Genomic DNA, 15,873 nt, shown 5'->3' on the forward strand with positions numbered 1-15,873 from the left:
CAGAGAGAGCCTTGACGATGACCCGCGTCAAGGAATGCCTTCAACAGCAACCATTCCGGAAAACATTACCCGGGTGCATGACATGGTGATGGCTGATCGACGATTGACTACTCGACATATTGCCAGTGTTGTGGGCATCTCTCATGAGAGGGTTTAACACATTATCACCAACGAGTTTGGAATGACAAAGGTTTCTGCAAGATGGGTGCCCAAGAAGGCCGGTAAGGCAAAGGCCGCACGTGTCGGCGACAAGAAGAAGAAGAGGAGCATGAAGGAAAGTTACAGCATCTACATCTGCAAGGTGTTGAAACAGGTCCACCCCGATACCGGTATCTGCAGCAAAGCTATGTCCATCATGAAGATATGGCAAGACAAAAATACTCGAGATGAAGCCCTAGCTCGGAAATCCCTCACTAAAGCCATCTGGGATTTAAGTACATGAACTCATCCGAAGTCACACTTGTGATGACATTCAGCCTCCAGAAAGTCACTACAAAGGGTTACACCCTTTCTGGGCTTTAGAAACTCCCAAAGTTGACACTGCTTTAACATCAGAAGTCACTAAAAAAGAAAACCCAACCCTACTACAATCAGTAGCTATCACCAAAAATTAAAACTACCTGGGACAGCCAGGCCCACATATACACTGATGGATCCAAGAATCCTATCAACAACAGTGCTGGTTACGGGATCCATATCCACAGCTCAAAACCCCAAGCACATTCAGTTCGCCTGCCTGATGGTCAGTCAGTATTCACGGCTGAATTGGAGGCAATTTATCATGCACTCAAACTCGTACCGGAACTTCCGGAAGCAAAGGCAGTCGTCCAATTAGACTCGCTGAGTGCACTTCAAGCCATCAGCGGCAGAAACTCAAACTCCAGGCCAAACACAGTCAACAATATTCTATACGAATATACAAAACTATCGGACCAAGGGCAACAGGTGGAGCTGTATTGGATCCCCTCTCACATAATTACTCATGGAAATGAAAAAGCAGACACACGGGCGAAGCAAACTCTAGACAAAGCGGAGATACAACCTATTCCATTTAGTAAACTAGAGATAAAAAGCAAAATCAAAGCCTCTATAGCCCAAAGATGGCAAGCCCAATGGGACGCAAGTAAGATCGGCAGATGGCTATACAAAATTCAACCCAAGATCCAACAAAAGCCAAACTCATACTCAAATGAAAGGAAAATTGAAATTGCCATCTCACGCCTCAGGCTCGGCCACAATAAGCACTATGACAAGGTTTGTTCATCTTGCAATCAGGCTGAATCCATTGCTCACGTGTTACTAGAATGTCAAGATCACGCCCCAGCCCGGGCTCGGTTAAAACAAGAACAGCAGTTAGATCCGCTATCTGTCATAGATCTCCTAAAGCCAAGAGATGCAATACAGAAGGCCAAACTGACTCTATTTCTGAGAGTTGGGCAGCTTCACGAACGTATATAAACAGAGCAGCCAAGGATAAAAATGAAATTATATCATTGTACGGAAATAGAAATCATATCAATACAAAAACAGAAATTATGTGAATACCAAATTCACAATAGATATGTGAACCCTACTCACACACAGGAGTCCCAAAAACCCTACTCACACACAGGAGTCCCAAAGAGGGACAGGTCAGCCGAAATTACTTATGCAGAAGGCGACCTCTCAAACTATTAATGCAACGCGAACAACAACGTTCCTCATTCAGCCTTGCTTGACAACGGTATAAGGATCTATACCGAAACGTCGCCTTTGCATTATGAAAGAAGTTGTTATCCAGATTTTGTGTCTACCTTGTCATTAGTAGTCTCGTCAATTATCTCTCTACGTGGAACTTTATCCACGCCTTCAATATTATCAGACTCTAAACCACATCGTGCGTTAAAATCGCCAACAATGACAAGCATACCAATGTTTTGGAAATCGTGCACCTGTAAGAATAGGTCTTCAGCAACCCATGCTTGCTGTATCAGGTGACTATGCTTGTCGCAAGAGGCGACTAACGGGATCGGGTGGTAAGGCTCGCTAACTTAGTTGATGCATGTCATCGTATCCCAATTGCGTGGATCGATGCTCATCATATCAATCACTGGATTGTCTGGCCCAGACTCGATTATTAACAGACCGCCGTCATATTGCTGAATGCGGCTTTAAACACCAAACAAACACAACAAACAAAAGGGTGTTCGCGAAAAGGTTAGCGTTTCCTGTCCCATCGGTGGCACCCGTCACAAACACATGCAAAGGCAAGTCAACTGTTCACCTGAAAAAAGCACGGGAACATGTGGTACAAGTCAAAATGGGGAATTGCATCGGACATAATTTTTGTCACTGGTACGTCAAATTTGGACATGTCCGTCACATGTTTACTATAAAACTGTTTAAAGCTTTACTGAGATCTGAAATGTTGTATTTTTTATGAAAATACTTCTGAGCAGGCAGTAAGAGCATGCTCGATTGTATTTCAAATCTTGTGAAATGTAGACGCCAATGGCTGGAGCTGCAGGAAAGCTGACGGTACCAAGTGGTCAGTACTTGGCCAGTGCGGGAGGGACACCTATGGGAAAACACCGACCTTTCTGATTCCTGGATTCAATAAAGGAGCTCATGCCTCATTCAAGACATCTAAAAAGGACAAATATTGAACATTCGCGAGGGCACTTTTGTAATAGTGAGTGAGTGAGTATGGTTTTACGCCGCTTTTAGCAATATTCCAGAAATATCACGGCAGGGGACACCAGAAATGGGCTTCACACATTGTGCCCATGTCGGGAATCGAACCCGGGTCTTCGGCGTGACGAGCGAACGCTTTAACCACTAGGCTACCCGACCGCCCCACTTTTGTAATGTTTATCACGGCTGTCACATATTTGACCCGTTGTATTGCCTTTTATGAATCATAGCCTTATCCTGTGTATTTCAATATATAATTTGTTGCTTGTTCATTGATCCTGTGTGGTAATTTACTGACGTAACTACTTAGTTCTGTGCGTATCGATTTCTGGGTCAATTTGAAATCAATACACGACGTAACAGTTTGTTTATTAAACATTGTTTTGACCAATTTACACTGGTAAATTCATATCAATCAATTATTTCCGTTGTAACATACGGTGAAGCTTCTTCATTTAGTTTCCGTGCACAACTATATTATTCATCATAAACACGGTATAAATTAGGCTGTTTTGATTAGACAAGAGGAAATATTAATTGTAATGTAACATTGTAATGTTGGATTTGAATCATAACATTTGCTCGAAAAAAGAACAAGTTACCCACGCATTAATCATAGAATGGATTCAATTATAAACTCTTTCTTAGCGTGTTTTACGTATAAATATTGAGGAAAATGATACACGTATATACATGGAATATGGAATATATACCTCAATGTTTTTATACTTGTGAATTAATGAGATAGTGATGCCACGAAAGGGTTGCACATGATACGCATGTGGGGAAAAGCACATAAACACAATCACAGACACACCCCTTCTAGATCTCATATGGGCTACATGTATGCCCAGGCACAATCCAGTTGGAGCCCATTGTCAAATACGAACAGGTCCACAAAGGGCTATCCAGCTATGACCCTTATCCCAGCCCACATTAACCCTAAGTGGGCCCAAACCTGTCTTGTTGGCTGGTCAGTTAAGTGTTTACTGAACTTAGATGTTCAAAAAAGTTCTAAACAATAGAGCATATAAACTCTTCTCAGGGTGAACTCAAATAGTGCCTGATCACCTGGATACCTAATAGATGAACACTTTAAAGATGATTTTCATAAAGGAAAATCATATGATGATTAGTTATAAAAGTATGCCATGTGTACAATCAACACTTGCAACAGCGTTATCACAACTTGTGGTGATATACACAACCATCCTCGGTGCCATTGTGCAAAACAACCTCAGCGCTACGACTGTCATAAGTCTGAGTCAAGGTATGGGAGTTAGGACCACCTTAGCGCTAAGATCGCTTTGTACATCGGCATCCTGGAGATGACAAGTACATTGTCATTCAAGAATTCCCCCCCTAACCAGAAAAACAAAGTTCGGAGTGAGAGGAAGCTTGTTCTAAGAAAATATCGGCAAAAGTATTCTGAACTTATGACCACGCATTAATCCTAATTAGCACCACTCACTCACTCATTCACTCACTCACTCACTCACTCACTCACTCGCTCACTCACTCACTCGCTCACTCGCTCGCCCCGCCCCGCCAAGCCCCGCCAAGCCTCAGACCAAGCCTAAAGCGTATACACGTATTGCGGAGGTGTTTGAAATTTTAAATTTGAAAGATATGACTCTGGTTCAAGGAAAGACTTAATATTACGACATGTGTCGCATTTCGAACTTCCTGAAAGTGTAGAATGCAATTCCTGTCGGAACATATTTATAGCACAAGTACGAAATTGTTGTGAAAACATATTTATGTCACCAATAGATTGCGAGATGCATATGAATCCAAAGCCATAATTTAAAGGAGTCACTCACTCCGCTATATAAGTGCAATTTTATTAAGGGCGTCGTTAAACCCCATTTCACCTCACCTCAATGCATGTTCGGGGGCATGGGTGGCACAGTGGTCTTAGACGGCAGCAAGTGTCTGTGCGGCGTCGTGCTACCAGGCGTGCCAGAATGCTAGGACCATGTGTTCGAATCCTGGTTCGCCATTATTATGTTTCTATTTGTTCTGCACCTTACCATGCATGCCTACACGGATGTGGACACTGTGGTGGCTACTAGTGGCCCAGTCACCTACGGCGACGACATTTGCTGTTCAAATTCCCAGTTTTGATCTGATAACGTTTCTGGGTTTGTCGGGACCATACCCGTGTTTCAAGTGTTAAATGTGTGGGACTGTCCTTGTTTATAGTTTTGAGATTGTCGTCTTCAATTTATTTTACGATTTTACCGTATTTGCACGAACCGTTGCCCATTTCACCTCACCTCACCTCCCCCCCCCCCCCCCTAGCTGTTCCGTGTTTGTGTCAAGGGTAACCCTGTGGTATACATTAGCTATGCATATTAATTGCCATTTGCCAGTTTTAAAGAGATTACATGTGTTTTAAGGTTTACCCAGGTAGTGTGAACTGGCATTTTCGCTGAGTTGAGACTCCTGTATTGGAATGACACGCGGTTTTTATCCTGTTTTTTTTACGAGTGCATTTAGTTCATTGCCGTGGCTCTTAAGACCTTTTGCGTCTAACTGTCAGAAAATGCCTGGATGAGTGCTCATTGAGTTTAGGGCATATCCCATATTGGAACTCTTTCTTTGTACCTTTGTATTTCATTATTTTGGAAGCCAGTTTCAGGATGCGGGTGGCTTTGGCGTTGAAACTCTTTTTCTTGTCTGTAATTTGGATAAATGGCCTGGCAATGAACTCGACAATTTGTGATTTTTGCCTTTTCTTTATTAGGAGCTGGTATTTTCTATGTCTTACTGATTTGTTGTTGACAGTGCGTCTCAGTTTTAGTAGTAGAAGGCATGGGGTTTGATTTGGGGGCTTGGGTCTTCTTCCCCTTGCGTTTTGCAGTGGTTTTGTATCTGTGAACAGGCGGATCAGTGCTCGCAGATTCCATTGTTTACTCATTAGAGTGATCAGTCGTCGTTAGTTGTTTTGGGGACCTCAGTGAGTTGAATAGATTTGGATTCAGATTTCCGAGTAGGCGTTTTATTTATACGTTTGCCGATGAGTTTTTGGACATTTCGGCACCAAGGATGAATCAACAGTTTGTACACCAAGTTTTGCAGTTTTCTTTGCAAGAAACACGGGAACAGTGGCTCGTTACATGACGTTTTTGTATGCCCCCATGAAGCATACAGTTTGTTTATTGGGTTGGTCTCCCTCGTATATGACCTAGATTAAGGTGGTCGCGAACTGACTAGCACAGTAATGTGAGGGTTGGACTTGGTTCACTGATTTGACCTTGAACGCCGACAGGATTGTTGGTTTTCTTTTGGGCTGGACGGCCTGTCCTCATTTCGCCTACACCTCATTTCGCCTACACCCTTATCAAAACAAATTTACAGCTGACTGCACATAAGTCAAGTGCTGTGTTACCTCTAAAATAATGAACTGACCCAAAAGAAGGTTAAACAGACAAGACAATCTTGAAGCTTCATACACTGTTTAATAGCTGATATTTACATTATGCAGTAATAATAATAATGACTCATGCTTGACAGACTGGTTGATAAAGTTGTTTTTCAGTGATTATTTTGTCTAGGTGCACAGCGCACCTGACGTTACTAAGCCACTCTGGAGTATCCCAATTTAGCTTGATTTCGTTAATGTTTTTGAGCCTGTTTATTGATTCTGTAACATACCCTCTTCCACACTTATTTATTCTAATAATATTTTTTTGTGCTTCAGCTCTTTGACAATATCTGGAGTTGTTAGGATCTCATTAAGATCTTGGGGGATCTTATAAAAACATTTTTCCTTGTGAAAGTTAACTTGAATAAGAAGGGAATAAACTTACACTGTCAAAGAAAGTTAACTGCGGTCTGCGTGTATAGACGAAGGGCTCATACACTGTCTGTGTTCTATATAGAATTCGAGAAGGGACGGGGTGTTCTCGATTCCCGGCAGGTACTATTCTCATACAAAAATCACAAGACCGCGACAATCCCTTGAACCAGAGACCATATAACAGTTATTATAACTATTAACTATGATATGGTCTCTGCTTGAACCTATAATGACTATAGAATTCAGAGAGTGTTTATCTATTCAGCAGTTGGGCACAGCCTTTATTCGAGACGTTATCGAGGGGTACTCTATTGACACTGTTAATGTCGACCTGAATGAAAATAGGGTAGTTGTAGAGCAGGATACAAACCATCGATGTGGAACGTATTCCTTTGACGGGGTCGTATTCACCCACCCGCTGAGGTGGCATTACAAGTGGTATAGATCGAAACGAGGCACGCTACAACAAATTTATCTTACCGACATGTTTTACTATGACATTGTAAAATTATTGAACTAAATTCCAAATTGATAGAAAACAATTCCTAGATTGGGAAAAGGTTAACTTGGCTTACACAGTATTTTATCAAGATCACGTGGACCAATCAGATGTCAACAATGAAACATGGAGGTCTGACAAATCTGTGTATCAACAGAAACTACCTGCAGTTCGGATTCAACGCTGGCTTGGGGATCACGACGACCCCCACGGACTAATAAGGTAATGCCGCTTGTTTTATGTCATAGTTGAACAGAGAAGCAAGTACTTTCCATATCAATATCGACAAGTCGGGTGTGTGTGTGTGTGTGGCGGGTGGCCTAGTCGTCTAAGGCGCCGCGATTCGCTGTGCAGAGTTGCGTCCCTTGGGCACGCCAGAAACCTATGATTGTGGCTTCCAATCCCGGTTCGCCCCGATTATGTTTTCTTGGTTTGTCAATTATATGTAGGTATGATCGCCGATAATGAAGTAATTAGCCAGTAACACTTTGGCCCGTCTTGGCCCGACCCGGCCCGACTTTTAGGCAATGCCCTTGGTTTGTCAGCACCATACCCGTGCTCGCGGGTTTCACCGAAGTGGTAAACGTCCGAGACCTGCATCACTTCGGGCTTTCCTCCCACATTAAGCTGACACGCCGTGATATAACTGGAATAGTGTTAAAAGCGGCGGTAAACACAACTCACTCACTCACTCACTCACTCGACAAGTCGGCCATGCTGCTGCATACACTCCATACTCGAAGTGGACACCAGGTGTAGATATGGGCTATCGTCTTTTGGCTACGTTTGTGTTACTGACGTCAATATATAACACGAGTATGGTCATTGTTTCTCGTGGGACAATATTCTGCTCTCTGGCGACGTGGAAATAAATCCAGGACCAACCGGTAAGATTATAGACGCTGCTGAATTGAATTCTGACACTGCTAAAAATCACAGACTTGTTAAAAAAAAACATGGGTACAATGTGTAAAACCCATTTCTGGTGTCTCCCGCCGTGATATTCCTGGAATATTGCTAAAAGCGGCGTAAAATCATTCTCTCTCACTAACTTATCGTGCATCGGTGGCGTTGGTAGATGCTCATGCTTTCAACCACTGACTTGACGATTATTTACAGGCAGCCGCAATAAAACAATGCTGATTAAGGCATTAAACAACATTCACTCACTCTTCACTCCTGCAATATCATCAATGGGCATTTTCCATGTACATTACTTTGTAAAGTAATACCTAGGTGCTTTTGACTTTCTACATCTTTGATTTCTGTACCATTCATATACAAGTTAGGTTTGCGACTAGGGTTTACTGTACGGGTAATTTGAATAGATTCATTTTTTTCGGGACTAAATTTAACTTGCAATCTGCAGCCCATTCTGAAATTCTATCCAGGTCATTATTGAGATTACGAGCGGCAATATCAGGATCTTCTATGATCACAGACAAAGATGTGTCATCAGCAGAAAGCCTTATATTATTATCAGGATCTTCTATGATCACATACAAAGATGTGTCATAAGCAGAAAGTCTTATATTATTATCATAATCTTCTATGATCACAGACAAAGATGTGTCATCAGAAGAGAGTCTTATATTATTATCAGGATCTTCTATGATCACAGACAAAGATGTGTCATAAGCAGAAAGTCTTATATTATTATCAGGATCTTCTATGATCACAGACAAAGATGTGTCATCAGCAGAAAGCCTTATATTATTATCAGGATCTTCTATGATCACATACAAAGATGTGTCATAAGCAGAAAGTCTTATATTATTATCAGGATCTTCTATGATCACAGACAAAGATGTGTCATCAGAAGAAAGTCTTATATTATTATCAGGATCTTCTATGATCACAGACAAAGATGTGTCATCAGCAGAAAGCCTTATATTATTATCAGGATCTTCTATGATCACAGACAAAGATGTGTCATCAGCAGAAAGCCTTATATTATTATCAGGATCTTCTATGATCACATACAAAGATGTGTCATAAGCAGAAAGTCTTATATTATTATCATGATCTTCTATGATCACAGACAAAGATGTGTCATCAGAAGAAAGTCTTATATTATTATCAGGATCTTCTATGATCACAGACAAAGATGTGTCATAAGCAGAAAGTCTTATATTATTATCAGGATCTTCTATGATCACAGACAAAGATGTGTCATCAGCAGAAAGCCTTATATTATTATCAGGATCTTCTATGATCACATACAAAGATGTGTCATCAGCAGAAAGCCTTATATTATTATCAGGATCTTCTATGATCACATACAAAGATGTGTCATAAGCAGAAAGTCTTATATTATTATCATGATCTTCTATGATCACAGACAAAGATGTGTCATCAGAAGAAAGTCTTATATTATTATCAGGATCTTCTATGATCACAGACAAAGATGTGTCATCAGCAGAAAGTCTTATATTATTATCAGGATCTTCTATGATCACAGACAAAGATGTGTCATCAGCAGAAAGCCTTATATTATTATCAGGATCTTCTATGATCACATACAAAGATGTGTCATAAGCAGAAAGCCTTATATTATTATCAGGATCTTCTATGATCACAGACAAAGATGTGTCATCAGAAGAAAGTCTTATATTATTATCAGGATCTTCTATGATCACAGACAAAGATGTGTCATAAGCAGAAAGTCTTATATTATTATCAGGATCTTCTATGATCACAGACAAAGATGTGTCATAAGCAGAAAGCCTTATATTATTATCAGGATCTTCTATGATCACATACAAAGATGTGTCATAAGCAGAAAGTCTTATATTATTATCAGGATCTTCTATGATCACATACAAAGATGTGTCATAAGCAGAAAGTCTTATTTTATTATTAGGATCTTCTATGATCACAGACAAAGATGTGTCATAAGCAGAAAGCCTTATATTATTATCAGGATCTGCTATGATCACAGACAAAGATGTGTCATAAGCAGAAAGTCTTATATTATTATCAGGATCTTCTATGATCACATACAAAGATGTGTCATAAGCAGAAAGTCTTATATTATTATCAGGATCTTCTATGATCACAGACAAAGATGTGTCATCAGCAGAAAGTCTTATATTATTATTTATTCCTTCAACAATGTCATTGATATTTATAGAATATATACAATAATGGCCCCAAGACCGAGCCCTGTGTCACATATTTATATGACGTCTTATAAATATGTCAACTGATTTAAGGTGGAGTCTCCCTGCGTGGATCCAGATTGTAGGTTAATTGTTGCCTATGTCGAATGGTATGATACGGTTTAATTGATGATAACATGATGGTAAAATGGAAGAAGATTGCCGATGTCGAATAGTATCATACGGTTTAATTGATGATAACATTATGGTAGAATCAAAGAATATTGCCTATGTCGAATAATATTATACGGGTTGATTGATGATAACATTATGGTAGAATCAAAGAATATTGCCTATGTCGAATGGTATGATACGGTTTAATTGATGATAACATTATGGTAGAATCAAAGAATATTGCCGATGTCGAATAGTATCATACGGTTTGATTGATGATAACATTATGGTAGAATCAAAGAATATTGCCTATGTCGAATAGTATTATACGGTTTGATTGATGATAACATTATGGTAGAATCAAAGAATATTGCCTATGTCGAATAGTATGATACGAGTTAATTGATGATAACATTATGGTAGAATCAAAGAATATTGCCTAAGTCGAACAGTATGATGTAATCATACGGTTTAATTGATGATAACAATTGATCAATTGATCGTATGTTGAATAGTATCATTTTATTGCCTTAAGACTAGGCAAATCGTATCTGTGATAAATACATGTATGGTGAACGGTCAGATAGCGTTTGCTTTTCGCATATATAGCGAGTAATATATACTCTTAAAAAACCCAGGGGATACTTAAGATTTCCAAGACAGTAAGAGATATTAGTTTCTCGTAATAGGTGTATGATAATGAACGAATTGAGAACACATTACGAAAGGTAGTGAAGCATGACAGTTGTCGTTATGACCGTTGTCGACCTTAAAGGGCGAAAGGGGTAAATTTGTCGTTTTGGGGTCAGTAGTGCGTTCAGCAACCAATGCCTGTCATAAGAGGCGTCTGATGGGATCGGGTGGTCAGGCTCGCTGACTTGGTTGACATCATGAGCATCGACCCTAATTGCGTGGATCGATGCTCATGATGTCAATCACTGAATTGTCTGGTCCAGACCGCCGCCATATAGCTGGAATATTGCTGAGTGCGGCAAACAACAAACAAACACTCTGAACTGAAAGTATAACCGTCATCTGTCACTCCATAAAGATGTGAAACACACTCATATTGAAATATTGACAATAACAATTTTATTGCATAGCATAAGATGTCACATTCCGACCAGAGCAGTGGCTGGGTGCCCACAAAGCAAGGGTCATAATCACGGAGAATCTTAGAGTTAGCTTCTCCTGGCACGCCCAAGGGACATAACTCTGTATAACGTGTGACCTCACTGGTATGACCTCACGTTATTACGTGACGCTTAATCAATCAAATGAATGGAAGAACGAATACACAATGCAATTTAGAAAGTGGTCATATGTAAGAAATGTTATATTTGGGACAACACTTCTTTAGTAAAGTACAAATTCTAAAACTCTTTCTTGGGTTGAATACCGACCCAGATTCGAACTCACACTCACAGAGGGGGCGGTCGGGTAGCCTAGTGGTTAAAGCGTTCGCTCGTCACGCCGAAGACCCGGGTTCGATTTCCAACATGGGTACAATGTGTGAAGCCCATTTCTGGTGTCCCCGCCGTGATATTGCTGGAATATTGCTAAAAGCGGCGTAAAACCATACTCACTCACTCCCTCACTCACACTCTCAGAGTGAGGCACCAAATCGCCAGCACACAAAGTCAGAGATCTAACTCACTCAGTCACCGAGGCTTCCACAAAATGAAAGAACGTGTTTAAATTAGCCAGTGGATTTTCCAGGGAGAGTTTCTTGAAATAATTTGTCTGATATGTGACCATATGGATAATATTATGCTAGTAACGCTTTTCACTGTTCACTGATGTGCCATACACGGCGTCCATGAGGAACAATGCTAGCTGCCAAGATGCGATCGCTTTGGGAAAAGTTGCACGTCTCTATGTGGTTAAACCGTACATACATCAACACTACAGTACCGTGCATTCATCAATACTACAGTACCGTGCATTCATCAACACTACAGTACCGTACATTCATCAACACTACAGTACCGTGCATTCATCAACACTACAGTACCGTACATACATCAACTCTTCATTACCTTACGTTCATCAACACTATAGTACCGAATATTCATCAACACTACAGTACGGTACATTCATCAACACTACAGTACCCTACATTTATCAACACTACAGTACCCTACATTCATCAACACTACAGTACCCTACATTTATCAACACTACAGTACCCTACATTCATCAACACTACAGTACCCTACATTTATCAACACTACATTACCGTACATTCATCAACACTACAGTACCGTACATTCATCAACACTACAGTACCGTGCATTCATCAACACTACAGTACCGTACATACATCAACTCTTCATTACCGTACGTTCATCAACACTATAGTACCGTATATTCATCAACACTACAGTACTGTACATTCATCAACACTACAGTACCGTACATTCATCAACACTACAGTACCCTACATTTATCAACACTACAGTACCCTACATTCATCAACACTACAGTACCCTACATTTATCAACACTACATTACCCTACATTCATCAACACTACAGTACCGTACATTCATCAACACTAAATCATCGGCCCATAATTACATTTGTATGACAATGGACGTGATATACACAGCTGTTACTGTTGTGACAATAATGTTCTACGAAGTGACATCGCTTGATAGATATAGATAGCTTGACGTTCAATTGATTTACAATCGCTTGTGGACATAATGATATTAATTTTTTGTTTGGTCGGATATTCACAACATTTCTGTGGTAAGTGATCCACGCGTAGCTTGTTATAACCGGAGCAAACTAACAAAACATAATACTCGTCCTCCACATACCCAATAACTCTTTTGTATGCATAAAGATATAATGGATACCGCCCACATTCACCTCGAACCATGTTGTTGGGTGTTGACGATTTGACACCTAGAAAGCGCTTTCATGCCAATGTATGTATAGTTTCCATTTCATCATTCTGGTGTATACCCCAGACTTCGGAACCATAGAGCAAAATTGGGACTATTTTCATATCAAATATTTTAATCAAGTCATGTCGAAGAGGATGTAATTTTATCAATGATAAATTCCAAACATTGATTTTTCCCCCTGTAAAACCAGCATTAGAGAAATGACTTGACCAGGACAGGCTTCTCGAAAAAGTAACGCCCAAATATTTATAGGAAGACACACACTCCAACTTTAGACCTTTATAGTACCAAATCTCTTTTCTTGACAACACTCCACCTTTCCTAAAATCAACAACCTTGTTTTTATCCAAATTGACATCTAGATCATAATCATAACAATACTTTTCTAGAACATCAATACGCTTCTGAAGTTCACCTATAGTATCAGCGATTAAAATAATATCGTCTGCAAATAATAACAGGAATATCTCTGTAATATCGGGATGAAGTTGTATTTCTGGTCCAGAATTCTGTTTAACTTCAGCAGCTAGTTCGTTAATGAACATCGAGAATAAAAGAGGGCCTAATACACAACCCTGACGTACTCCTCTTGGACACTGAAACATTTCAGAAAATGAATGTTTATAAATTTAACACTGCCTTAACAGCTGTATAAATAGACTGTATAGCTTTTATCATTTTGCCAGAGACACCTTTACTGACCATAATTTCATCCGGTTTACACTGTCGAAGGCTTTTGCAAAATCGACAAACAAACCATATACCCTACCCTTACGCTTACTGATATATCTCTGGATAATACACTGTAATATAAAGATATTATCTATGGTGGAGTAATCATGACGAAAACCAGCCTGGGACTCTGCAATTTTACCGTGACCCTTCTGTTCAAAATAGAAACATACAACTTACTCGGTGCACTAAGGACTGATATACCCCTATAGTTGGATGGGGAATGGATGTCTCCTCGCTTATGTATGGGAACAATAATTCCCAAAGACCAAGATTCAGGAAAGTATGCATTATCAAACAACTTATTAAACAGCAAACAGCACTGTGAGATACGGAACAAAAATATAATTCGCATATTTAAAAAATTCTGAAATGAGGTGGTCATTTCCTGCGGATTTATCAAATTTCAAAGAGTTGATGGCACATAGCACCTCCTCTTGTGAAATGGGGGAGTCCAGAATATAGCAACTCATATCATCATGACTATCAGTAATACTCGTATCGGTGATCTGTTGGATTGTCAAACACATCGTTAAAATCATCGACCCATTGTTCTAGTGATATGTTAGGTACACGAGTTGCCACACTCTGATAAAATCCTCTTATGGTAGATCAGAAACATTTACATTTGGAAGACTAGATAAAACCTTATTACGCATATATTCATTATAACTTTTCTTTTAATCACGTAATATACTTGTATAAGTATTTCTTGATTTTAAATAACTAACTAAGGTGCTAACATTCTTAAGATGTCTATATATTCTGAGACACCTCTCTCCCACCTGTAGTACCGACACACACTGTCAAACCAGGGTTGTGAGTGACTGTCGCGAGACTTACAAGTCCTTTTCATGCACTGAGCAGCTGTACAAATGGCGTCCGTGAATGAGTTAATAGCACCATCTATATTATCTGGTAGCAACAGAGTACATTGTTCAAAACAATCAACCACAGGTGGCAATACAAGATTATCCCTGAATTGTTGTTTCGCCATGTCCCACACACAGTGGTAGTTTTCACGAGGCGCACGTGCGGCCCCTGCTGTTTCAACGGGAGTCTCCTGATCACGTGCTTGAAATGAACAAGATAGTGGAAGGTGTGAGGTTTCTGCCCTGGACACAATATCAAATGTGTTACAGTGGAAGAATAGACTGTTGGATACAGTAATGTAGTCAATTACACTGGAGCCTGAGTGACCGATGTAAGTATAATCACCTATACCTAAATCCGTACCACAGCGACCATTTAGAATAGACATGTCGAGAGCGGCACACATATTGACAAGATATTTTTCCGGCATTGTTTACAATGTTATCACATGACACTCTATCTACGTTGATACTATCGGACAGAACTGACATATTCTCGTCACCTAAAACCTCGGCGATATCATCATCAATATGATCAGACAGTGTCCCTGTCCGGGCGTTGAAATCCCCGCCTATGAGGATGTGTATATGTCTGTTTAGTGACCCAATAACGTCTATAAGTAAGTTGAAGAATAAAGGCAAACCACACTTGGTTTGTCTGTTATTAAACCAACTTGATCCTGGCGGATTGACATATACACAGCAAATAAAAATGTCTTTCTCAAGATTATATACACATTTATCTAAAAGTAGAAATATAGCATTGTCTGCAATTCTGGACCATTTCACATAGACACTGATGGATTTTTTCACAGTCACGGTTAAACCTCCCGAGAATCGTCCTCTGTCAGCTGTTTTAATTTCACGTCTTTGCATTTGGCTGTAGGCTGTAAAGTTGTGGAATATCTTGTCATAAGGAAAGTCAATTGTCCATGTCTCTATTAACCCAACAAGGTCTGCATTAGAAAAAAAGTCGGAAACTATATTTACCAAACCAGATATATTCCAGCAGAGAAGTTTAGTAGATAATAATTGTTTTGGACATCGACGAGAATTTGCTTGGACTGGACCACATCCCTGTTTGCCAGCACGTTCATCAACACT

At 39.9% G+C, this 15,873-nt stretch overlaps 1 protein-coding gene across 3 annotated transcripts in view; it reads left to right on the forward strand.

The window, feature by feature from the left end:
- Positions 1-6,915: 6,915 nt before the first annotated feature.
- Positions 6,916-15,873, forward strand: part of LOC124112513 (galactoside alpha-(1,2)-fucosyltransferase 2-like) — a 41,066-nt gene continuing 32,108 nt past the window's right edge. For 2 of the 3 annotated variants that reach the window (XM_048397555.1, XM_046472670.2), the window contains exon 1: positions 6,916-7,199. The gene's annotated coding sequence lies outside the window, so the exon portion shown is untranslated. Of the gene's footprint in view, positions 7,200-14,967; positions 15,102-15,873 lie in introns of those variants that run through there. The other variant, XM_048397554.1, reaches the window with a different exon arrangement.

Source organism: Haliotis rufescens, unplaced genomic scaffold (genome assembly GCF_023055435.1).
Source record: "Haliotis rufescens isolate VD_foot unplaced genomic scaffold, xgHalRufe1.0.p SCAF_17, whole genome shotgun sequence".
In the NCBI taxonomy this organism is placed as follows: domain Eukaryota; kingdom Metazoa; phylum Mollusca; class Gastropoda; order Lepetellida; family Haliotidae; genus Haliotis; species Haliotis rufescens.